Genomic DNA, 27,420 nt, shown 5'->3' on the forward strand with positions numbered 1-27,420 from the left:
TTTGGTGGTGTTGGTTTCCCAAAGGATATGCACAATCCCCTGTACAACTCCTTCTACTACAGTGAGCTGCTAAACAATGTGTAGGTTGCAGAGCTGAACCCTGGGTCAGATATTCTCCAATTGAAATCCACAAGCAAATCCTAGGGATAAACACTGTGGTGTAAGCAGAAAAAATGCCACAAAGACATGTAGAAAACATCAATTTTTATGTATCATCCAGTTAGAAAAATGAGAGTTCTGAAAAATCAGGTTATTTACAGACCTCCCCAAGGGTAACAATCTTATAAAGGGCCTGGGACTTTTACATAATAAACACAAATCAGTGTGCTTAAGGCAAATACCTGGGAATTACATACTGGTTTGATTATAGGAATTTATATTTCCACCAAGGAATATAATTACAAGGAATTTTTTTTTTATACTAGCTTTGTACTTTTTGATGTGGGTTTCAATTTAGCAGAGATCCAGAAAATTTTGATCAATGCAGATACATACATAAATGTTTGTATAGTAAGTATCTGACTGGCAACAACACTTCTGTTGAGGATTATCTGGATCTGGATTCTACATGATACTAATTATTAGGTAGCAAAGCCATTAAAAAAGTCCAAAGAGAAAAGCTACCATATTTTTCCTACTACAGGTGATAGGTATTATTTGCCTTATTATTATTTTATATTATTTATGGATCACTCTAAGAGTGACATATGTGTGTTTAAGGTATTCATGTCAGATATTATATGAATGGAGGGAAAGAAAGAAAATTTTTGGGTCTAATTCTTACAAATTTTATCATGAAAATTGAATCTCAAGAGACTTGAAAAGTAAAAAGAAATAAAGGAAAGAAGAAAAGAAAATAACTCAAAAGCAATAATAGAAAGAGAAAAAGAGTGATATTGATAATAAGTGAAGGATTAGGAGACTCAAACAAAAGGAGAATTTAATATATGATAGAGAAGAAAGAAATTGAAGGACTTTTAAATTTAATAGACAGTTCATAAATTAGAAAATCTGTCATATAGTATTAAATATCACACTTAGCATTTCACTAATATGTTAATAATTTATGTTGTGATATATGTTTCACTGTAGTGCCAATAATTTATATTTTGTGTGGAATTCTAAGTCTGTATTTCCAGCTTTAGTAAGCCTCTGAGTTTTGTCTAGCTTTTCTACCTCATTTCATATAGTGATCAGACATTTCTAAGAGAAGCATGAGCCCTGTGTGAGAGAATTATAGCAAATGGGCAGGAGAGTTCCTTGTTTAACACAGCATTTGAGGTCACAACTATATTGCTGGGTTCACCAAATTATTACTGAGTAGTTATTTGTAGGGATAGAAGAGCCCCATAAGTTCTCAGCTCTTACACACTCTGAAGCATTTTATCTTTAAATTTCTAAAGCTCTGAGCAGGATTTTAGTCACAAGTCTAGCTCTTAGCTGAATTCCTATACAACATTTTGAAAAGGTCAAGACTAAGGTATGGTTGTATTTTTTTATTTTGTTTAAAAAAGTACAGAGTCTGAAAGTGTCCTATGCTGCAAGGCCAGCTTAATATTTTTCACTTCCTAAGTCACACTCCCTGTTTCTGCAGAGGTTCTTCACCACAAACCTGGTTTTGCTTTTTCTTCCAAACTTCTCTTTGCATTTCTACCTTTCAGGTATGTCTGTCACACAAGTTTGGGCTACAGGTGAGAAGCCAGCCTGAATGAGGACTCCTTCCAATAAGAATTGTTGCTGCATTATATACTGTTCCCCTTTCCCATCAAGTAGTGCAAGCAGTTACAATCTCCTCATATTCTGCATCCTCTTCTATGGGTCATTACTATCCAGTGACCCAGGTGTCAGTAACCACAACCTTTAAGACAAAACTCTGCTCAATTCTCAGCTTTTGCATGGTTACTCATTTGTAATGGTTGCCTGTGTTAGCACAAGTCTTTAGTTTGGCATAGTGTATGCTTCTGCTTCTAAAAAGAAATTGCACTCATAGCTAGAAACCAGCAAAAAACTCCCACACTGAAATAGTCTGTAAGAGGAGATGAAATTCTTCTTGTAATCAGAAGCAGCGTTGTGCATAAGTGGGCACTGTTTGAAGGGCAGAGAATAGACTATTCTAGAAAAACAAGCTATTAAATAGAAGTGTTTTCTTTGACTCCGTGTAATGTGATTGAAGAGAGATACTCACTGGAGATATGTAGTTAGGAATCTTATAATTGCAGCAGGATGATGGAACCCTGTTATCCCCACCACAGCCCAACCTCAGGATAGCAATAGAGACAGTTCCACAGCTGCTAGGGAGGAACCCAGCCAAGAGAGAAACCCTTGAGCTGTCAATAAATCCAGACATCGCTGCTGCTATTGGAAAGAAATACACCAGAGGTTGTCATCTGGGTACTGCAACTGCCAAACTTGACTGCCTTTGGCCACAACTGTTGACTTTGCTGCTGCAAGACTATTTACTAGAAAGAAGTGCCAGCACAGTGGGGAGGCAGCTACCAAGTTAATGCTCAAGTGGTATCCTAGCAGTTGTCAATTTGCTTTGTAATTGTTTTCCTCAGTGGGAAAATAGATGCACCAATAAATGTTTAATTTATAACTGTAGCTTTAAATGCGTGCATGCAGTATTGTAGTTGTGCATTTGTAAATTTATGATGAGTGAAAACTGGATGTCTGTGTTACAGAGTACTCAACACATGGAAAAGCAAGTATTATCCCAATAAAGTACTTTTGTCTTCTCTAAGTGGTTAATCAAACTCCATAACCACATCTCATACTTTTGCTGGATATCATTAAAAGAAGAAATAAGAGTATGACAAAGAAAAGGAACGACATTTTGGCTGGGCAAAGTGCTAGCAAATGTCTGGTTTCTATGCTTTTTTTTTTTTTTTAATATTTATTGGGATAAAGCAATATTTGAAAGCCCAAATGGGAATGTTTTGAAATATTGCCACATCTTTTTGGTATGATGTGAAACACTGGATTTAAGATTGTAAGGGTTCCCATTGCTTAGTGAGACCAATGCTTTGTTATATTAGTCATTTTGATGGTTTAATTTCATTTGGAGGCTATTTATATGCATATCTGCTAACACCAACATTTACCTTTATCTTAAAGAGTTTATTTCACTACTTGAACTTTAGCCTTTTGGTCTGTTTATAGAAGGCACTCAGACTTCTTCTCTCTTTGTTTTCCATTTCTCCCTTCTACTAGTAGGTTTCATTCTAGTTCATCCTCATAAGTGACACTTCTGAAAGCCCAATCTACTATACAGAAATATTGCTGGTATAGATATTTCTGTTAATACTATATAAAAAACCCTCACATCTCCAAGAGAGCATAACTTATAAAATAGGATTCCTATTCCCCTAATGAGTCCAGCTCCTGCTACGTGTAGCTGTTAACAATTTAAATTAATCTTTCTCAACACAGATTGTTAGAACCATGCACAGTATTCCACATGAGGATACATAATTGCACAAAAAATAGCAAGAATGCTTCCTTGTTTTGATTAGAAATATATCCTAGCATCTCAAGCATCTACTTTTGTTGACTTTCACAGGCAAATTCTGGTCTTTACATGGCTTTTTGTGAATTTCTAGTACTTTCTCTTCATGGCTGTGTCACTCCATTCTTTATGGAGTGATGGACTCTCTGCTGAAGTAATATTGTAAGATTTACTCTAGTCATGGTGCAGTGGTACAAATCTGAAGAAAAAAGCTAGGAGGAAAAATTACTTTCTAAGACCTTTGAATCTCTTTTGTATCCTGAATTCCACTGTTGCAGCATAGCAGAATCTTCTCCCGAAGTCTCCTCTTAAAAGACAGATACATGAGGTCCTGCAAGTTTGTTGTTTATATGCCACATATTCCCAACAGCAAAATGTGCTTAATTTCTACATTCACTAGAGCATATCACTTATGATTCTAGTTGCAAAATGACATAAAAAAGAACAATATCAACAGCTTAAAGAACAGACTGATCAGATATGTTTCAGGTCACCATGATCAGTAAATTAAATTCTTCTGTGGATGCAGAATGCATTTTTATGCAGAAACAGAATTTTCTAGATATGTAGATGCAAAGGTTTTTTTTATGCAGATAAAAAGATCTTTCAAATATCCTAAATTAAAATTATTGTGAAGAGAGCTTTTTAGTGGAAATAAACTATAACTTTAGGAAGCATACCAGTCTGAAAGCTCCTAGTGAAAGTGAAGGTTCCTGAAAGTTGGAGACTATTAGCAGAAGAGGCAATGCAGCATGAGGATAAAGAAATCTGAGAGGACTGTAAGAAAATTTGATGTGTGTTTTCCTGTGGTATTCCCTTGGTGCTGAAATTACTTAACTCAAGCTAGATGTCCTGATCCATTTTTGGCATATAAAGATCTTTCTTGAGGGGACAACAGATGTATAAACTTCTCCTCCACTGCTTATTATCCAAATGCGATAGTCATGACAGAAGCACTCTTCAAGATCCTGAAGCCAAAGGTGTCAAGGTATGATAAGAAACAACATGATGAACACAACTTTTGATTGCTTGGTCTGAGACAAAATTCCAGAATCTGCAAAAGAAAAGCAAGAATGGACATGGTCAAACACCTGCAGTTATTGAAACTATGCGAAACAAAAAGTAATTTGGCCAAAACAGACAAAGAAAACTAAAACCTAAGACTAAACTAAACTTTGACTAAATTTCTCTGTGCTTAACTTTAGCTGTTATTGTAGTTTATGACTTGTCATCCATAGGAAAAGGAAGAAAAGGAGGAATAAACAAAGAAAAAACTTATTTCAGATAAAATAATGTTAAGCTTTATATTGAAGTATAATATAAACCAATCTAACTATGCTTTAGAACAGCTGTACAGGCTTCTAGGAAAATGCAATACACAGTGATGCACATAAGTAATTTAAGTAAATTTAGCTTCTTTTAAAATAGACTGACGGTCTTTTAAAAATTGTTTTAAAATCCCAATTCATATTTATAATACATAGGGAAATGGGCATAATACCTACAGAAAAATTTTAAATTTCTTCAGGATTTTTCCCTTTTGCTTTGGATGGGAAAGAAGAAAGATACTTGACTGAGATTTCTTATTTTCAGAAATACTGATGACTGTGTGTTGGAATTTTGAGTATCCTCAGTGCTGTTTCAGTTGTGAGCTTGAATGCTTTGAAATATTAGAGTGGAGTGTATCTTTTTGTGCTTACGCTGGAAATCTGAAACTCTCATTATTTCTGCATTTGTTAAAATACAACTCTCTGTTCAACATACAGACAAAGCAAAAGGCTTTGATAAAACCTGATCTACATTCAGAGATCTGCTATGATCTCAGCTTTTCTAAGGTGGCACATTGCAAAAGGCACAGGACTAGCAGAAAGTACTAAAGAGGTTACTTTTAACATCTTCTCTTTACTTTTTCTTGCCAGCAGTGTTTTCATTTACCTACCTGAATCATGTCATTATTGTTGCCTTTGCTCTGTCTCTTTCTGGCACTTCAGTGGCTTATCACCTTTTCTTTTTTCTCTTTTTTTTAATAAACAGTGTGCTCTGTACATCTCTTGTGTTGATTTCCTGAATTAATATTCATGATTTTTGCTTTCAAGCCACAAGATACTCTGTTGATGTTTGCTTTACAACACTTCTATCAAATATATTTTTACAAAATAAAAGGTCTTTTTCCTTTCAGAGGCCTAGGTTTAAAAGAAGACGGTTATCTTCCACATGGCATGTAATATGATTCTGGTTTTATTATCTAGATAGATACAGTTTTCTTGCTTTCCTAAGCTTTCCTATCTATATTTTTAACGAAACACAGTATCATCCCTATCTAAAGCAATCAAAAAAGTAAGCTCACTGGTAAAGAACATATGTATGTGGTTTTTAATATGTTTTAAATATGGTTTTCTGCATTGCAGTTTATTATTTTTGCAGATTTTTTTTTTGTTTAGAATAAAAATGCCATAAATGGAATGCCAAATTTTAGGCAGAGTGAGAAGTAGACAGTTCTTGTTTTAAACATTTTTATTTATACATTTCTAATAGAGACAAAAAACAAAAGCAAAGCTATAACCAGAAGAGATGACTATTTTCTTCTTTACCCCTATCTCAGAGACAAAAAAATTTATTGTACAATATATATTTCATTCTTCAAGTGGTCCATTTCACCTTTATTTTTTTTTATTATAGCTCTCCTTGTTTTGTGTTACTCCCTACACATGATCTTGTTGTACTCTAAAATTGTAGTAGTGATAATTAAACAACAATCACTTCACATATGCATCTCACAAACATTCTTCCACCTCAGTCATAAAGTGTTTTGACTCACTGATAATGAATTAGCTACTGGATTCCTTTTTCTTTTCTCTTTTTTTTTTTTTTTTTTTCCCCAGTTATCTGGTCTATCTGTCAACCAGAACACTAATATGACTGTTTAAAGCAGCCACCATCTTCCCTTTTTATGCATAAGACTACCACCTTCAGTTCCTTTGCAAGGTTTTTACTTGTTTCAAGTTAAGTTGAGCAGAAAACTCAATTTCTACTTACACCTATTCAATGTATATTAAAAAACCCAAAAAAAAACCAAAGTAAAAAACAGGGTTTCCTTTAACTTCTCTTAGTCTGCATTTACTTGCCTACGTACGTGTAGACTGAACTTCTGATGACATGAGCTTTCCTTTGGCTGTATGAATATGGTGAATAGTAACATTTAAAGAGAAGACAGAGCTTCTTGCTGTATAAATGTGAAAAAAAGAGGACTTTATGCACTGGTTATGTTACAGAGATAAAAACAAAATGGGCTTCCTCTTTTTATATTCCCTGCCCTGATCCCTGGCTCCATCACCTCCCCTACATATACCTCCCCATGCCATTAGGCCCTGTCTCCTAGCAACATATGGCCCCTTACCAGAGCTTTATCTGACTGCTGCCTGTATGCAATCAGACTGTCAGTCATTTAAGAGAGAAAGTGATTGAGCTCTGTCCTGGATGCATATATTTGCAGCATTTAGACTTTCTGCATAGGTATGATGGGAGGATATGTAGCAATGTGGCTTTGCAATATACTGAGACTAAAGCCTCACTAAATGAACACTGTTCTAAGGTAAACAGAAGATGTGCTTTTGAACTTGTGTCCCTCAGGAATAATCCTTTCTATGTCTTCTTTATCTATGGTACTGACTATACAACTGTGTTATCCACAAAAAGGGTAAATTCTAGTTTCTTTGTAAAAATAAAGATACCCATAAAGCTGCTTAAGCCAAACTGTTAACTGGTTCCCTAACATGTTAGCATCCTCATTCACTTTGAATCAGATCAGGAAGGCGCACTGACAAATTTTGCTTCCCACCTTCAATGTGTACAGTGGTAAAACACAAACACTGATGGATACTTGTGTTTGTGGTATAAGGCAGTCATTGTCACAAGTAAGAGCAACACAACTTTAACTCCTAAGCTCCAAGTTCCAAATGGCCAGTGACTGACAGCATTTTATGAGTGATGTAGTCGATGAAAAAACTTGGTAGGGGATATTTCTAACACCTAATGTTAGAGATTTGTGTTACTCATATTTTAGCTGCCCCTTACAGTCAACGGAAAGAGGTAGGATTTAAGACCCACACCTAGAAGCCTTCTATGCTGACTAGACCTGCAACATAAAGTCCTACCTGTGTCAAGGTATGTAACGTCAGGTGGTTTTGCAGACTCATGCTGTGTTTCCTCCCCTGGGACACAGTCTCAACACAGAACTATCTTATGGAACACTGCAAAGATAAAACTTAACACTGAGATCCTGTTGTGACCCCTGTCCAATGAATACATCTTAAACTAGGCAGGGGACAGGTGTGTATTCCAAACAGGCAAAAGGATGAAGCACGAAAAAGCTGCTGTGGGAAGACCTAGCTTTGGGATCCCTACACCTGATTTGGTTCTGCCTGAATATCCCCAGTTAAAGACTCACATTTCAAAGCTGCTGCTTGAAATGCTGACCACAACCCCTCCTAAGCTTTCTCAGGATTGGCCTTTATCATGATTCTTTCAGTTACCTCCAAGGGAGATTTAGGCATATGTTCAAGAGGGCAGTGAGAATTTCAGACTGTACAGTCTATATCAGATAAGATGCACCTGTTTAAAATTGCTTGAAATTAAATCCTTAGATAACCCACACCTTTCTGGAACCTGTACAAAATGAGGGTTCCATGGCACCAGAAAAACAGAGATTTTGGGATAAACTTTTCCTTATGCTATCCACACTTGTGCATTAACCTGCACTACTGCTTAATCACAGGATTATTTTTAGTAGATCATTCAGAGATTAGCACATATGAAAGTCTTGCCTTGCAGGCATTTGGATGTAGAACTGACTCCAATGATTCTGCAGAGAGAGTTGGGCAGTGGTGGGTAAAGAGCACTTGGAATTACTCATCATTTTGGTGTTGTAATACAGCAATTAGTGCCTAAATCAGTGCCCACTGAGCTCAGCAGAAAGACTCTTACTCACATCAGCGGGTACTGGAGGAGGCCATTTATGGAACAGTTCCATTTTGACATCCAGCCAAGTGGATGAATCCACTTATTCCAGCCAAGTAGATGAAGCCATTCATTCTTTCTGTTGATGCAGTGTTTAGCCCTTAGTAATCCGGGCACAGTGAATAAAAAAAAAAAAAATACAGTACTTCAGAGACTATACTTCTGGAAATTATACATTGACATGTAGTTCCAAGCAATTAAGTGAATACACTGGCATTGGACATCTGAATTTGCCAGTCAGTCAAGATTCTTGACTTTTCTTCTATGTCCAAAATTGAATTCTCCAGTTGTTCCTGGGAATACTCAAGTTAGATAATAAACTAACTGAACACATTTCACATAACAGAAGGCAAAACAACCATTTCTGATTTGCTGCATTCCAACATTTGGTTCCTCAGTCATTTCATACAGGCTTCTGGTAACAATTAATACTACCATAAAAAGAAAATAACAGGGAGAAACATGCACACAAATTGAAAGCAGATATCTGAATGTTGTTGTCCCACAAATTTAGATCAACCGCATGTCTGCCTGGAAACTTGTAACTAGCATTCATGAGTGATGTTATAATATAAAGTGTGGTGGAGAAATGACAGTGGAGCCTGTTTGTACTTTCTGGAATTAATATATGTGTGTAGATAATTAAAAGAACAATAAAAATATACAGGATGAACATACACAAGGGGAAGGTTTAAACATCATCCAAACATGTCATATGTTGTGGGCCTGAGGGAAATAAAGGCTTACAGGATACTGGCAGACAGTCCTGCTGCTGGTACCAGAATTTAGCAGTTTCACTGCTTGAAAATAAATCCTTTTAGTTAATCCGTCTCTGTGGGTGGAATTACACACACCACTCCTGTTATTGTTAGACAGGAGTGCAGGCTGAATTCCCATGAACTTTGCTGAAAATGTAACTTGCAGTCTTCCCTATGCAAAGCTTTATTTATTAGGAATGCTTTTTAACGTGTCATGGTGAAATCTTATCATGGTAACATCAGATGTGGCTTATATTAGGGGGTGCACATTTCACCCTTGATGTGTACCTGCAACACTTATTAGCATGACAGGGTATTTTCTATGCATATCAAGAAGGGAATATGGGGGATTGTGAATACTTTCACTCAGTGTGCTTCAGAGAGTAAAATTTTAGCAGCCAAATGTTGACACCTGGCATGGTGAAGAGTTTGCTGCAGACAGCCAAGGTTATTGAATGGGAATGTGGCTGCACTGAAAGCTTTCCCTTCACCATCTGGTTCATTCTGGAATATGGAATATATATCACAATTACATGAATAAATGAAAAGATATGCAAGTTAACTGAAATGTATGTGTTTCTCTGCTTTTCTGCACAATGAAACAGCCATCTGGGAATCAGTATGTCTCACATTTCAAGCACAAATCAAAGCAAGCAGCAATTCACTCCGTGACGTGTGCTTCATAGAAAACTGGACTTTATTATCACAGACTTAATCACTTTGGGGTCTTTTTTTCAGTGTGTTTTCTTTTTTTGACTCCCGTCTTCTCTATGGATACAAAACAAACCTACTTGGAAATATAAGAGAGTAACATTAAAAATGCTTTTAGAACACAGTGTGGTTAAAAAATAAGACAAATACGAAAATGGAAGCACATTTGCTTGCACTCTCGGCTTTCAGATCCAAGTTCAGAGGAGGGTCTGTAGAGAGGGAAGAAAGAATTGCAAGATGGATATATTATTTTTTCCCCTCCCCTTCTTCACCCCACTTTGTTTTATATGCATATTTTCCTTTTCCATGTCTATGCAGCACTATGACTAATGGAATGGGTGACATGGATCCAAAGCATATTCTCTTGCCCAGCAAAACTTAATGGAAAGTGGATGGAGTAGGGGAGCATGCCGACATCCAGAGTGTCTGCCAAGAAAACAGCCTCCAACCTTCCACCATCTTGTGTCATATGTGACATCTGAAGGCAGAACATTTGCTTCCCACCCCCTCCCTCACCCCCCCTCCAGGTTTTCCTTTTTCTTCTGTGGAAGGTGAGTGCAAACCAGTTTAAAAGAAGGCAGTGAAGATTTGCTCTGGGAAAATACTTCTGTGTCTAATCTGGAGGGAAGGCATGCTAGGACTCACTGGAATTAAAAGGCACAGTTTCTGCAGCTACAATGGGTGTGAGTTTGGGTATGTATGGTACCTGCCAGTGCATCCTAAGGCAGAGAATGTGTCTGATAGACAAGTCATGATAGTGCTTTGGGAAAAGCAGCTTTAGAACAATGCATTACTGTAGTTTAATCTTATGACGTTTTGTAGCCTTTCTGACAGAAATGCTGTCTCTATTAAACAAAACCCAAAAGATATAATTGCTGGAAGATATTCAGACACATTTGCCCCTTGTCCAAACTTCATTAACCTGCTTGAACACAAGAGTTTGTTAATTCTATGGGTGTTTAGCCAAGCTCTTAAAAACAAATTAAGAGTAAATTCTGATGATTGTTGCAAGGTTTTTTCCTATGTTTATTCTCCTAATAATCCTGTCAAAAAAAAAAAAAAATGAAACTAAATGAAACAAAACCAACTCAAAACAAAAAACAAACAAAAAACAACCAACAAACATAAAAGGTTTTAATAAAATGTGATGTTAAAGAGCACACCTTTTTTATGCCTAGCAAAACCTACAAAATACGTAAATTACTTCATTACAAGGAAAACATCAATTTTGTAGTGGCTGCATATTGGGAAATGTTTATGTGTATTTGCAGCATAATGCAGACATGAAGGAACAAGCTTCTTTCTAGAAATCCTGCAAAATTGTGTGTGGTACATTGTTTAACCTGCAAATGGTCCTGCAGAGCCATAGCAGGCTGCTATCGATCTGGGACCAAAAAAAGCTTCAGCTTTCAGTCGTCCAGTTTTTGATGTGTTGAGCACCCTCAAGACCCACAAAAAACAATGACAATGTGGCTTTTGATGGTGTGGAATCAGGCCCTTGAGGGGAGCTGAGAATCATCAGCTCCTTGTGATTCTAAACTCTTAGCAAGCAGCAGAGATGGAAAAATAACTAAAACTAGAGCTCACTTGAACCCCTGTTGTCTGAAGTCTCTTTGTGAATATTGGAAGAAAATCTGCTTTGAATATGTTCTCCCTGTTTCAGTTGTCTAAAAAAAAAAGAAACCTCAGGGTCAAAGAAAGGGCACAGTAAATTCTGAATATCTGAAGATGTGGAGCTGATGTATATCCACTAAATGCTAACATAATTAAGACATGACATCATCCTTCAAGCATTATGGTTGCAGTATCTTGTATTGTAAATCCTTATCTAGCTTATAATGGTCTGCTGCGGGCTTAGTTATTTTTCTCTCTGCACCTCAGATATGTGTATTAAAAATTATAAAAATCAAATTGACTTCATAATTGATTTTTTATGGATGTTGTTTGTTTTGCCATGAATATTTCATAAACATTTTTTCCTAAAGTATAGCATTATAAGATGTGCAACTGAGAGAGACAGATAGCAGTGGGTGCGCACGTGTCTGTATGAAATCAATGTTATCCTTATATTTAAATTCTTTTTTAATATGGTCCATTTTTCCATTAAATGTTTTATCTTCCTTGTTTTAAAATCAAAGGGGAATTTGCTATTTTCTTCAGTTAGAACAGGAACAGATATATTATTCCCTTAACATTTTTCTGTTATAGGTACCTTTTAGATTCATTTAAAATGTGGCAATGAAAGTAATAGTCCAGAATCTGTAACACTTTCTCCATGTAAAATCCTTTATTCTCATGAATCATTCCACTGGGGTCATTGCATAAAGAGGAGTTTCAAGACGGAGCCTACTTTTCTCAGCTACATGAATACTGACTTTATCAAGCTCACATGTGGTGCAGCTGAGGTGATGAAAACGTGGCTGAGAAGATGAGGAGGGTGGAGATCTTTCATTTTCCCACAGCACAGGATTTCTAGGGAAAGAGAGAAAGAAAATGAGTATGAAAAGCCAAACATTACTCCACACAGGACTCTCCTTGGGTCATGATTGCTCTGAACCTAGTGGCAGGGCCCTCCTTACACAGGGTGCATAAGAAATTCCTTTTGAAGATGTTGTGAGTACATCCTGTGCAATGGGAACACTTGCTAACTGCTGAGGTCTCCACTTTGAACAAAGCCTAGGTTTCTCTACACTTCTGTTGAGGAAACAGGCAGTATTGTCTTAATGTACAGGGGCTCCCCAGGCACAGCATACATCCAACAGCTTTTGTATCTCTTTTTGTCCATCTAGAAATTCAGCTTTTGTTCTCAATTAGCTGTTTGACCCCCTTATATAGTCAATGAAGCATCTTCAGAGGGAGATTTTTGCATCCTAAGAGGAGTTTGGAAAGGCCTCTCTCCTCACTCACTGCAAGGTCTAGACAGCTGGCTTAGGACTAACACTTTTCTGAGACTGAATTTGAGTGAGATGAATGGCATCCAGAGCCAAATCCTCAACATTAGCACCACCATTAACTAAACATAATCTGTGAGCAACTTCTAACACTGCAGAGACTTTCATCAGTGAGATTTTTCTACTGCCCAGTGCCCTGAGTTATTCTGTCACATGCTTAGATAGAGCAGGGCAGCCCACTGGGTGAGAACAGCATTACCACCAAAGGATTAGCTGTGTAACAGCAGATGGCAGAGAGCTGTTAACCTTTTGCTTTGGTAGGTATTAAGAAAGAGGGTAACAAGAATATTCCATTACTAAGGACGTATCAGGCAGCATTAGCAATGGATAATTTGAGGGGTTAAGAAGTCGGGCCTGAGGGAATTTCTTAAAAAAGTTAATCTTTTATAAAGATTGAAAGTTTCACAGGCACAAAGTGTGCCTCAGAGATATTTAGTTCTTTTAGCCTGTGATCTTGGAACACTTGCCAAAGGACAAACTAAATGTGAATTTGCATCATGCTTTCACATGTGTTTCACATATTTTACATGTGGCGTCTAAATGGCTCTTGTGACCTTAGTGTGCGGATCACACGTTTTTCACATATGCGTTGTGCAGTTCACATCTGTTTGAAACATTGTTTCTGACAGTAGAAATCATTATTCTTTTACAGCAGGCTCTAATAATTTAATTCAAGCAGCAGAACTTGAGAAGACACAGAGTGTTTTCAGTTTTGGTTTAGATTTTGTGTTGAGTGCTACCCATTATAATTGCATACCAGAGCAGAAATTCGCAGCCCAGGCCAGAGGTTCCAATTAGGGTGATCAAGAATTTTTTGTCAACATGTTTTTTGGTTGTTTTTTTTTTTTTTTCTTTAGCAGAGAATACGCTGACTTGTCAAAGTTGTCGCTATTGCAGGAAGGTGACTGAGCCAACTATCACTGTGTTCTGAAGGGGTTTTCTTGGTCTCTGGCTCAATTTCTGCTCAAAGCTAGGAAACCCGTGGTCCATAGGAGGGTACTCGCACAGGGTTTGAGGAATGTGGGCTTAATTTTTTATTCTGTAAGATTTAGAGCACAGCTTGAACACATCTCTTCCATTAACCCTTGTGAGTGCCCTAATGTCTTGGGCTGTGCTGTGAGTTTTTCTCTGAATCAGTAAATTATTTCTACAAACTGGTACATGTCCTTCAGAAAGAACTTGAAAACAGAAAAGGCTCTGACTGAGTCTGCAGCTTCATTGTTGAGACAAAGATTTAGGAGTCTCTTGCCAATGCCCTTGTTGCGCTGAATGTTTAATTATTAATACAAGCAGAATTTCTCCAGTGGAAGAGATTGAAACCAGTCCATTCTGCTACTGTATGGACAAGGCTCTTACTAAACCTGTCAGATATGTACTTAACCTAAATGAAACTAAACAAAATTTTTTTCTTGCTCATTACTTCTTAATAGCTATAAAGTGAACAGATATATCCTGTAAGTGGCAATCCCAAATCATCTGCAAAATGGGACCCACCTTTTCAGATGACTACTGCAAGCCTGCTAACATTATGGCCAAAGTGAGAGCTCAGAACACGGACTACCTGTTCACCTGACAAGTTAATGCACTGCTCAGCATTTTTGTACCAGCTCAACACTGGCAGTATATCAGGCAGACACATTTGAGCTAGCCCGTGGCCAGTTCTTTCACAGCTACTGCACACACCACCAGTCTGGTCTTTTAATTCCACCTGCTCTGGCCCATTTATTTCTACATGAAGTTCCTCAAAGAGTTCAGACAAACTTCTGTCTCCTAGCTTATCATAAGTAGCTTGCTTTAAATTGTAAGATGTTTTCAGCCTCATGTTTTTCTTATTATAGAATCATAGAATCATAGAATAGTTAGGGTTGGAAAGGACCAACCCCCCTGCCATGGGCAGGGACACCTCACTCTAAGTATTATGGCTGCTAAAATTTTTGTTTGGTTGATTGGTTGATGGTTTGATTTTGGTTGGTTGGGTTTTTTTCTAATGTGATTTATTGTTTAACTAGTAAAAGATCACTCTTGTACTACAGAAAAAAGTGTACTCAGCCTGTAAAGCTGTGCTGTGGTTGCAGATGCACAGCAACCATGCACCCATCACATTTGCAAAGAAATAGAAGCAGCTGTGATTTCTGCACTTAGAAACAAGGGCCTCGATATTAATATAGAAGAGGTTATGGTGCACTTGCATGTTACATGAGAGCATACATGTTTTGAGTCTGAGTAGGGTATAAGCGAGCCTTTAGGACAGAGAACTAGTCAGTACTTGGAAGTCAGAAGTTGAGCTTTCTATTTATTAGCACTTCCAGTGCTAATGTTACTGAAAAACCATTTTATTCTGTTTTTCAGTGTGGACAAAAGGAACATATAAAGGAACATATAAAGGTAAAGTGGTGTGGTCAAGACAGCAGAAGGTGAGTTTATCCTTGGCAGGACAGAATTCAGTATACAGGCTCTATTTCTAGTGTGCTCTTTGTCAGCCATGCTACGAAAAAAAATTATTTTAGGTGTTGCGCCCTGGTGTTTTATATTTTCATGTAAGTGCTAGGTAGCCTTCTGAGTGAATAGCTTTTATTTATGCATTGTTTGCTTTCCTTTTTCCTTCCAAAACAATCATATCTTTCCCTGTGAGGGCAGAGGGTCCTAAATGTGGAGGGAGGAGTCATGTAAAGGAAAGGTCATGAAGGGGGATCCCTGCTGCTAATTCACCCTACTTGATGGCATATGTCTTCATAGCAGATTTATAGGGGTTGCAAGAAAGGGCTGCATTTGACAAAGGGATAGGGTCAAGGAAAAAATTATTAGATACTCCATCCCCAGGAGGAAACTGCTGTTGCATCACATAAGCTGCAGTGACACATTTGAGTTTGGAGGGTGGGGGAGGAGTGTTTTCCATCTCTCAGTCCACCACCTATCTTCTACACATGGCCTGTTTATTCAAGCTTTTCACAGGCACGCAGGATTTGGCTCAAAAAGAATGAAATTAAGACAGAGAGAGGACCCTGAAAGCATAACATTAAGCATTAAGAAGCTATGATTCCCCTTTCCTCTTCTTGATGTATACATGCAAAGCTCATTAATGTTAATGATAGTCTAGGAACAAATGAGCCATGTTGTACCACGGGTACTTTATCCCATAGGCAGAGCAGGAATGTGGCACCACTCACCCAACAAGTTACCTAACACAGAGTTGGCCTCATGTTGAAAGAGATTTGAAGCTGTAGGCAGTTAAATACATAGCCTGCCCCTTAGGACTGCCACCGTAAATAAGCATTTTAAAAGAATCTCAGTCTTTAATGAAGAACAGAGGGAATTTTCAATCAGTAATCAGAAACAGCTCTCAAAATCAGGGATAGTGGAGTGGTATGCATATTATTATTTGGTGCACAGAAAATACATTGTTTCTGAGGTATTCCTGCAAGTAAACTCAGTGTACTGTTATAACCTGGGTGGATCCTGCAGTGTTTGTGATTCTCTGAGTATTAAAGGAATTAGAGAAAGACTTCTAAAGTAGTTAGAGCCACCACAGTGAGAAATGATTACCCACTTTAAAACCAGCCATATGCAATTAAAAAAAAAAAAAGAAAGTGAGAATAGTTGCACATAAAAGAGACTAAGTCCAAAGAAAGGAAAAATTATTTAAAATATCTGTCTGCTATAATCATTTCAGGCACACTTTGAAACTACATGTTCTTCTGTAAAGGATGATGGAGAAGTAAAAATGTACTTCTCTAATCGTCTGCAAATTATGGTAAGAACTGCATTAATGAGACCTAAGGATATATTCCTGTTAATGAAATTCCATGTTTGTGTAGTAAAATGTACTTAGGTCAGACCAGGAAGACATTATTAGTCAGAGAAGATATAAATAATAAAAATTATCGATAATCAAAACTATAATCTGTGAGGCTGATTTATGGAAATGCTAAAACAACTGTACAATTTTTAAATAAAATATCTGTGGTCATCCATAACATTTTATAGATAAATATATATTCAAAATAACAGAAACTCAGGCCCAAAACTATAAAAGTGAGGAAGTGAGACTTTTTTTTGTGTTTAAGGAAATAAATATGAGGTAATGTAGGGACCTGTGATACATTAATAGATGTGTTTGAGATCATGTATAAATGGTTTTCTTAGTGTCTCCTCAACTTGTACAATTCTGTGGCCTACCCTTCAGTCTTATGTAGTGGTTATTTTGTTATCTGTGAACTCAGGGTTTTGGGGAATACGGTTACTGTCTATTGGCATAATGCTCAATCTGTTGCAAAGAAATCTGTAAAGGAGGTATTACCTAAATCCTGTTACCAATTAATAATTTTGGTGAAACCCTTGGTAAGGCTTGAAATTTTGATCTGATGATCAGACTGAAATGGGAGAATCTGGAATACATATTCCTAACAGATATGTAAAGCCAGAAATGAGCCTGCTATTTCTGGGCACTGTTCAAAAAAGATGAGGAAACAATATCTCAAACCACAAAAGTATTGCCCGAGATTCTTGCCTATGATGCATAAGTCTTAAATTTAAATTTTACCTGTGCATTCGAGCACCCTTCCTGGTTTACATGCATTTACTGGAGGGGTCAGCCACTATTCAGGAAGATCATTCAATATAGAATAGTATTAACAAATAATTTGAAGAATAACCTTCATTAAAAATACTTATGTTCTATCAAAGAAGGCTTCATTGTGAGAAAACAACATTGTATTTTCAGATCACTAGAGGCAGATGAGACATTTGAGTATGGTTATTGTTTAGGTCAATAGAGTACTGGAGTCAGGAAAGACGGGGAGACGAAGCAGAGAAGGGAATCAATGACTGCAAAGCCAAATCTTTACCCCAGTCATTAAACCTGTTCAGAAATTAGTTGTCTCATAAAATTCACAGCATTTGATTTTGAACATGCTATAAGCAGCTCTTTAAACATTTCTGAAATGTTTTGTTGATGTTGTCTCATCTAAAACTAGTCTTTCTCTCTAGGTGGAACTAATAAGCAGTTTTGGCTGTTCTGAAGATGAATTTTTTAAGCAAGGAAACAATTTGCCAAAAAATACCTCTCACCTCCCAATTCTAGTTCAGTTATCATAAGTAGTGCCAATATAAGTATGCTTTGACACACAAAGCAACCTGTGGGGTCTTTCATTAGATGTCTTATTAGTTACAGGACAGAATTTATTGTATTACTAAAGAATTTTCCATCAGTCTTTAATTTCTTCTTCTTTTATGAAATCTGGCAAAAAAGAAAGGCAATGAAAATGTGCCTGCTCCTAAGAAATCTTAATGTGGTCAGGAATGTTCAGTGATGAAGTGTCTTAGAAGTCTTTAGTTTCTTCAGCCAAGGGTCATCTCACTAAAAATTACACATACATGAAAAGAAAAAGATGTCATCAAATCACTTCCTTACAGTGATCAACAACATTCTGAAGTGGGGTCTGTTCCAAAGCATCCACATATCTTTCTTCAATCAAGCTCAAATGACTTTCTTCTCACTAGCCTCCTTAGACTGTATCTTATTTCCAATTGTTTCTGTAGCAGTTTGTTCTGTTTCCCATCATCATCTCATATATTCATCAGTATCCTTTGGCCCTGATCCCAAAGCCAAGCCTTTTAACCTTCTTCATCTTTTTCAGAACAATTAATTTTAAGTAAAAAGGAAATCAGGGCATAACTGCTGGAAAATACATTTTAAAACCTGAGAAAATAGGTCAGCTTATATACCAAATATACTTGGGCATATTGCTCATTTGAGTTACTTTTAGAAAAGTCTCTTGACAACATAAATCCCACACTGTTATGTTCAGTAGTATGTTTCCATAAGAGCATACTCTGCGGTTGTGTAATCCCAAATGTAAATTCATTTGTACAAGTTAAGTCTGGCAAGGCACCTTATTTTTTTCAGCTTTTTAATTTATCAGTAAGTCTGTGCTTTTTGTACTTTAGAGGATAACACAGCTTTTTTTCTAATCTGTTGATTTTGCCCTTATGTTGGAGTAGGTATCTACTAGCTATAGCTGCACTCTGGTATGCTTCCTGTGGGATATTGCAGAAGCCAAGGTATACATCTGAGATCTGCCTTTACTAGACTTCCACATCTCAAGTTATTTGATTTGGGCATTATTACTACTTCGGTACAGTGTCTAACCAGCAAACAGCATAAACAAAAGGCAACAAGCAGGAAAACAGGAAAAACTCCAACTCCCACATTTTTCAAATTATTGCTTAATGAGAATAAAGACTAAAGACTGGACAGATCTGTGCTTTCAAATATTTTTCTCCTAACAATACTCGTAATATTTTTAATGACATGAATAATGTTATTTTTTTTGCTGATTGCTTGTTACCTCCAGACTTCCCTTGATGTAAAAGCAGCAAGCCCTTTTAGAAGCAAAGTGCACTGAGTAGTTACTCATATTTAGAGATGTAACTGAAAGGCCTGTGTCAGCACTAGTGTTATCTACTAAGAGTATGCAAGGCAATTAATTTTGTGAACAGTTTGAATGGCACACATTTGACAAAGGGAATTATTTTCCTAGGTTTTATTTGCCCATGCACAAGTTATGCCAAATCCTGGGCCTTTAAAAAAAAAATTGAAAAAGTAAGTCACAAAGTTTATGAGGTCACAAATATGTATGTCATATGTAAAACCCAGTCCTGTCTTTCGTGATCAGAGAAGCCAATGTGACACTGCTTAGACAAAGTACCACTCAATATGAGTCTTTCATACCTGTTGGACCATCAACGATGTCTGATCTGCTTTTGTCCCCAACCTAGAAGAATTCGCCTAAGAAACTGTTATATGGGCTACAAATGATGTAGGCTTGGTTTCACCAGAAAAAAAAAAAAATATCCTGATATCCTTCAATAGCTTGGACTACATTAGGTAGTTGACCAAGCTCTCTTTCCACTTGACCTCTTAGAATGGATGATGGAAATTTGTGCTTTTAGAGAACTGTGAAGTCTTCCTTGTCAGTGAGCAAAAGTGGGATGTTGTTCCATAAAGCAAAGCATATATATATATATGAATGATTCATGTTCAGCATTTAAAAGCTGTAATGGAATAAAATCTTTTTGTATGTTCATCAAAGTTTACACTAAGAAACTCTCTGATATCTTACATGGAGTTTCTAATTTGTAGCTACAACTAAGGTAATTGCTGTTGAATGGAACATTAGGGAAATTGATTTCTTGTTTTGTAGAAACATTTGCAAGAATGTTTTGGGTAAAACTTGTTTATCTAGTGATGAACAAAATTTCCTGATAGAAGTCCTAGACTTCTTTAAGGAAAGTAAAAGGAATTTGTCTTAAGTGTAACGTCTAAAATACAAAGCTTTTTGAAATCATTGGTTTTGATCTTTTATCTCTTCCAGAATTTTTTTCCCCTTAGTCACTGTTATAACTATGGATAGTTTTATCATCTTCATAAAATCCAATCTCATTTTAAATTTTGCTATAACTTTGAGCTATACATGCATAGTTTAGAAATATGTTTTCCTCTCTCTATTTTGAATTAACAGCCTTTCAATATCCCTGAATATCTCCTTTGTCTTGTGCTTTGAGACAGAAACAATAAAAATACTCAGTGTATCCTCTGTATCATTCACTCACTACTTTATAGATCTCTGTTTTGTTAATACCCAATTGTTTTCTTGCTGAAGTTCCAGTATTTTATTTTTTTCTTTAGGTTAGAGTTTTCAAGGAGCACCAAAATTTTGCAATCAAAATGGAAAGACAAAATTAGTGTAGAAAATAAAAATATGAAATATCTACTTATATATGACATCTCTTTGATTAAGAAACAGGTGAATCAAAAGAAATGCCTTACATATTATTTATAATGCAGTGACTGAAAATCTGCTCATCTTAAAAAAAGAAAAAAGCTTTCAAAGGTTCAGTGAGTAGTAAATGCAAAGTAAAGAGCTGTATTTTACAAAGGCCTATAATTGATTTTGTTTCTTCCTAATTGCTTCATATTTGTGCAGCTATAGATAGTAGATGGTTTTGCAGTGAATAGAAAGCAGCTGATGAGTTTCAAAGATGTCATAAGAAAATAGAACACATTTTTTCCTTCACTGAATTACTCTTACCCTCACCATTTCAGTTGCTTTTAATAAATAGCATAAATAACATAAAAAGGAAAGTATTTATGATTTATTAATTTAACTCTTATCTGCTTTAGCTGTTCTTGCAAAACAGAATTTTACTTTCACTGTTGTCACTTTAATTTTATCACAAGGAAATTTCATGTCTTAGCCAGCCCTGATGTGAATTGTGTTAACTGATGTCAATGTAAAGGGAATTCTGGTTTATTCTCTATGTCCCTCTACAGAGAAATAAACCGTTTATGTATTATAAACAGCTTAACAGCATCTTTCACTTAATCTAAAACTTTTCAGTCACAATGCCAGCTTTTAGCTTTGATTTTAATTTTCTGCAGTACTTAGTGGTACAATGGGTAAAATGCTAGGAAACCAAAGACTAGGACGAAATTCTTTTGAGAAAACTTTTGAAGCATTTCAATAAGAACACCACAGGCAAGTTGCTGAGATACAGCTATTCCATTTCACTCAGTTCATGTTGCTTATGGATGTTGATACACTGTGAAAGAATAGGAAATATGAGCAAACCATTTGGTGTATCATTTGCACTGGTTAAAAGAGATGTTAGACACTGGGGTGTCCCAGAGAAAAAGGTTTTTAAGACAGCTATCACATTTTTTTTTTAGTGAATGATTTCAGCAGGTTTTCATTAAAAGGAAGCTAAAATTTACAAAAATAATTCACATGCATAAATACTGCCTATTATTTACAGCTGAGCAGATGGAAATACTTGAGATGTTCTCGAGCTTGTTGCTTTGATGCTGTGATGCTGTGTAAGTGCCAAACACAAGACAGAGTACCTCTGGACAGCATATCAGGTTTGTATTCTTTTCTGTTGGATGGCATTGCATGTAAGTAAGTATGGGCAACATGGGAGATATAACAGTTTGCTGTTCTAAATAACAACTTTGTTAGATTTCTGGCATGGTCAAACTAGAAATCATTTCACAGGTGTTCAGGTGGGACTGGGGATACGAGGGGGTCCAAACTGAACAGTCATTACCACTGTGTCCGTAGTATCACCAGCAGCTAAAGTCTGGGTAGTAGCCATAAGCTCTAAGTAAAATCAAGTGTTGCCCTATGCCATATTTACTAACCTGTTTGTAATGATTAAGGCTCTATAATATGATGCATGAAATTAAGAATAAAGCCTATAAACTAGGTAACAAAAAATTCATCCCCCCCACTGGCCACCTTGGCAGTTGCATGTTGACAGAGCTCAAAGGCAGGAACGAAGAAGATAAGTGAAGATGTTTGCAGCTACTATCAGCACTGTTAGTCCTCTGTCAGATTCACATACAACATAATTTGTGAATAAGGGGAAGAAAAATATACAACAGGCTATATTAGGCAAATAGGTAGAAAACATTAAATATTGGCATTATTTTATTTATTATGTAGCACAGGTGAGGCAATTTGCTGACTAACACCTATCTAGATATTTCTTGATTTGTACAGTAACTGCTTATAAACAATTAATGGTGTGTAACTGCATCTGTCCTGTTTTTTAGAGGGACACTTTTGTCAAGATAGCAATGATTTATTCTTAAAAAGAGGAACATAAAGCAAAACTTTCAAAAAAACACACTGAATTGGAAAACTCTGTATGATTAGCACCGGACAAGTACTAAAAAAAAAAAAAGAAATCAAGCCACAACATAGAGTTGGGGTTTTTTTTTAGTAAAAATAAAGACCTACCAAATCCTTAGTTTCATTCACTTTAAAGAAACTCTCATATATGAAGAAGGCTTTCAACAGCAGTAACCATAGCATAAGTATTCACACAGCTATCTGGAAAAAAAAAGTGTAGCTACAAGAAAGTTTTACTCCAGGTTTATTTCTCACATTTCATCAATGCAGGGCAGAAGAAAACTTTTGTGGTCTGCATGACAATTGTGTTAGACACATTACATATATGCATGCACAGTTACATTAATGTAAACTTTTATTGTGCAATATTCCATCCATCTCCATGAATTCCCATTTGCACTGAGAATGCTCTGCAATTTATTGTAGTTAATAAGCCATTGGCCAGAAGTCCTTATTTGCAATCCATTTTCTTATTTGTGGATTTGTTTGTTATTTTATTGCAAGATACAATCACTTAATTTTATTCTATCGTTATTTATTCATACTTAGTGTTATCTTTGTCCACCGTGTAACCTAGGGTGGGTCCAGTTACATATGCTTGTCTGGAAATCATCTGCACAAGACCTATAGCTGAGAAGGGATTTAAGGAAATTATGTTAGGTGTTGTTCTTGCTATCTTGCCGACATTTGATTATTCCAAGATGATCTTTAGGAATGTTGTCACTATAACTACCAACATCATTTGAAGGTTGTCTTGGAAACCTTTTCTGTCTAGGGATCAGTTGATTAAAGGATTTGTGCATTCTTTTTGCTGTTGATTCATAGAGTGGATAATTGGGATTTGGTTTCTTTAGTGGAAGCTTTTTGCTATTGTTATTGCACAGTACAAAGGTAAGAGCCTTGCATTAAAGGCAGTCAAAGTGAAAGGCAACCTTTCTGAATGAGAAATATGTAGTGAGGATAAAGCATGCTTGCAAATCTGAAGTTAGTCTCTTATAATCACTGGATTTTGGTTTTAAGTTGGAAAAAGGAATCTGATTGTCTTAGCATTTTATTAGGGAATTGGGAAGTCAAAGATGACCAGCAAAAAAAAAACAAAAACAAAAAAAACAAACAAAAAACCCAAAAAAATCGATTCTGGATTATATTCCAGCTGTCATGGAAGATAATGATGATTGTCACCTGAGGCTTCTGGGCATGTTGGTGCAATGAAGTAGTGTGGAGTGATTAGGTAAAATATAATCAGCTCAAATTTGTCAAGAACAAAAAATGCAGACTAACATGGTCACATTCAACAACAAAATAGCACCTTCTGTTGACATGTGGAAAACAGTGGATATTTTTCACTCAGACTTCAGCAAAGTGTTTGACACCATTTCTCACAGCATTCTCCTAGGCAAACTGGCAAGCTAGATTGGAAGGGTAGTCTGCAAGAAGGGTAGAAAACTAGTTAACTTTTGCACTAGTTAACTATTGAAACTAGTTAACTTGTTGCACTCAGAGGGGTAACCAATGGTTTTCACTCAGGCTGGCAGCCTGTAACAAGTGGGGTGCCCCAGGGACTGATACTGGTCCCCAAGATATTCAGCATCTTCAGAAATTACCTGGATGATGGGATTGGAAGCACCCTCACCAAGTCTGCAGATGACACCAAACTGGATGATGAGGTGAACACATCAGAAGGAAGAGCCATCTTAGAGGGAGACCTGGACAGGCTGGAAGAGTGATCAAGACAGATAGAATAATACAAAATTTAACAGAGAGGTGCTAAGTTCCACACCTGGGGCAGAATAACCAAAATAACCAGTACAGTCTGTGTGTGGCTGGGGAGCAGCCTTGTTGAAAGGGACCTGGGGCTTCTGGTGAACAACTACAATCTGAATATGAGTCAGCAGTGCACTGCTGCAACAACAAAGGCAAGTCACATCCTGGGCTACATCTGCAGGGGCACTACTGGGAGAGACAGAGACATGATCATCCCACTCTGTTCACTGCTTATCAGGCCATGTGTGGAATACTGTCTCAAGTTCTGGTGCCCAAAATTCAAGAAAAATGCAGGCAAGGAAAATATCCAAAAATGGCCACAGAGACGATCAAAGGAAAGAAAAACTTGCCTTATACAGAAAGAGGGAAGGAACCAGGTCTTTGCACCCTGGAGAAGGCTCAGGGGGACCTCATCACAATATTCCAGTAACTAAAGGGAAGCTACAAAGAAGATAGAGACTGTCTCTTCACAAGGAGCCCCATGGAAAAGATAAAGGGGCAATGGGTACAAGTTGCACAGGGAGATGTTTTACCTCAATGTAAGAAATATTTTTTACGGTAAGAAAAATTATTCATTGGCATAACTTCCAAAGGAAAGTTGTAGAGTCCCCATCACTATAGGTTTTCAAGACATGACTGGACAGGGTGCTAGATAATGTCATCTAGGCTCCCCTTCCCAGGAAAGTTTGGACCAGGTGATCATTCATGGTCCCTTCCAGTTTGGACTGGTCTATGATTCTGTGGTTCTATGAGTTACCTCTTCTGCTCCAGTAATGCAAATAATGCTCCAGTGGAGCCTTGCTTCTGAGAGGAAGGAATTGCCTGCTTGTCCATGGCTTGAGCTCTCAACAGCACTGTTATGAAATCACAAAAAAGGAAGTTTCTGGAGGGCTTGTTGATATGCAGGACATAACTTTGGATGCTGTTCTTTCAGTATCCATATTGCAGAGGTGGGTTCATGGGACTGACCAGCATTCTCTTAAACTGAGACAGATCAATGTGCCCGTTCCATGAAACAGCAAGTTTATCCAACCAGCTGGGGTGTCTGGTGAGGGAAGAAGTGGTAACAGAAGAAGAAAGCTGTTTTTATTTAGTATGAATGCCATGAAAATAGATTATGTCTTGCAAACAACTGTACCTCCCTATTTCTGATAACACTCATTATAGAAGAAAATGATACTATTGGGGAATGCTGTCCTTTTACAGTCCATCTTCCCATGTCACTAGCCTCACATTTAGTTTGATAAAGGCATGCAATGACATAACTTTATGTAATCAGATTAGGCGAGAAAAATTAACCAAGCTGACCAAATAATTTTCTGGCTTAATAGTATGAAAGCTGACACAAAGCACAGGGAAAGAAAGCACAACTGCCTCTCTCATCTTGAATTACAGGATTCCAATGTTGTTTTAAGACTCATCAGTAAAAGATTATTCAGCCTCAAGAAGTTTTGTATTTTTCCAGCATGAATGAATTTCCCAGCTGGTGTCTTTGTTACTTTTTTAAGGAAAAAAAAAAAAGCTATAAATTTCTTGCTATTTGGCTCAGTAAAAGCTGTATTATCTTTGCCAGTAATAGGCCACAGATCTTGTGCTAACCCTACCTTGTATTAACTATGGAAGAGCCTACTTGTGGCCTATTAGGCTTGTTATCAGCTTCTTCTGAGACCACACTATGAAACAGAGCTTGGTACCAGCTGTCTCCTGGTGTTAACACATGGGATAACAGCTAAAGCCTTGAAAACATGAGTGCAGGTTGAATACAGAGGCCCAGACCTATGAACACCTCAGTGGTGGTGATCCACTGGCCACTGGAGAGCCTGGGAAAAGACTGCCTTGAGCATGGTGGAGAAGAAAGTAACACCCTCCATCGTGGTGCAGTACCCAAGTTCAAAGCTGGTGGCCAAAGTCTGTGGACTGTCTGCATACTCTAATATTAAAGGGCAAGATCTCAAATATGGAGGGATGATGGTGATTGCTGTCACAGAGCAGTTGTAGGGTGGGTGGATTTAAAAGCACAGCCTGGTCCCTCTGCTTGCCCCAGAGAACCCCAGCCAATGCTCTCTACCTCAGGGAGCTCTTCCGTGTGTTTCCAAGAACCCACCATCTCCCAGATCATTCTCCTCCTCCCTGCCTTCGTCTTCCTCAGCTGCAGCTATATGGGAGCCTTTCCTGCTGACCACTCACCCAGCTCCACAGCCAGTATGACTAGATGGTATGTATGTGCTTGCATGCATAAGCATGTGCTTTTTCCCCTCCAGGTTCTGCAGTTTTATCCTACTCAATGTCCTGACTTCTCGGGGAAGAACTCCTGCACATAAGCTCAATTTGGCTAGTCATTATTTTTAGCAAAAGAATATATGAGAAGAAAATAAAAATGAGTTGGCTTATTTGCAATTTGTATAGTGAGAAATTCTTTGCTGAAACTTTAGGAATTCATCCTGTCAGCTATTCAAAGCTTTTTCTGACTTTTCTGGGGTTCCTCTCACCTGTATTAAATTTACTGGATATTGAATCAGGTCCTTTGTTATCAGGGAGTCATATGGAATAGAAATCATCAGATCTAAAACTTTCCTTAGCAGCTGCTGTGATCATTACTTTAACAGAGAAAAAAGGAGGTCCTGCTCAACTAAAACCCAAATAATTGCTTTCCATGCAGAGTGGATGTGGTTTGGAACACACTTTAAGATTGAAGCTTCAAGCATAATGTCCACACCTGGACTTTTTTCTTTTCTTCTTCCGATAACTTCTGAAGCGATTAATGTAATGCTGGAGTTTCATTTGCTTATAACACAAAGATGGTTTGCAAAAGCCCCACTGATGGGTAGACAGTGTAGAAAAAAAACTTTGGTTTATAGAGAAACTCATAGGTTTTACTCGTAACTATTCCACTTTAGGACATTAGTTTATAAATATTTTATTTCAGCTGTGCTCTGAATAGTATCATTGTCAAGGGTATGATACAGTCTCTACTATAATTAATGTATACTCACAGTGTAGAATTGTCAATAAAATATTATGTA

Source organism: Melopsittacus undulatus, chromosome 1, assembly GCF_012275295.1.
Source record: "Melopsittacus undulatus isolate bMelUnd1 chromosome 1, bMelUnd1.mat.Z, whole genome shotgun sequence".
Lineage (NCBI taxonomy): Eukaryota > Metazoa > Chordata > Aves > Psittaciformes > Psittaculidae > Melopsittacus > Melopsittacus undulatus.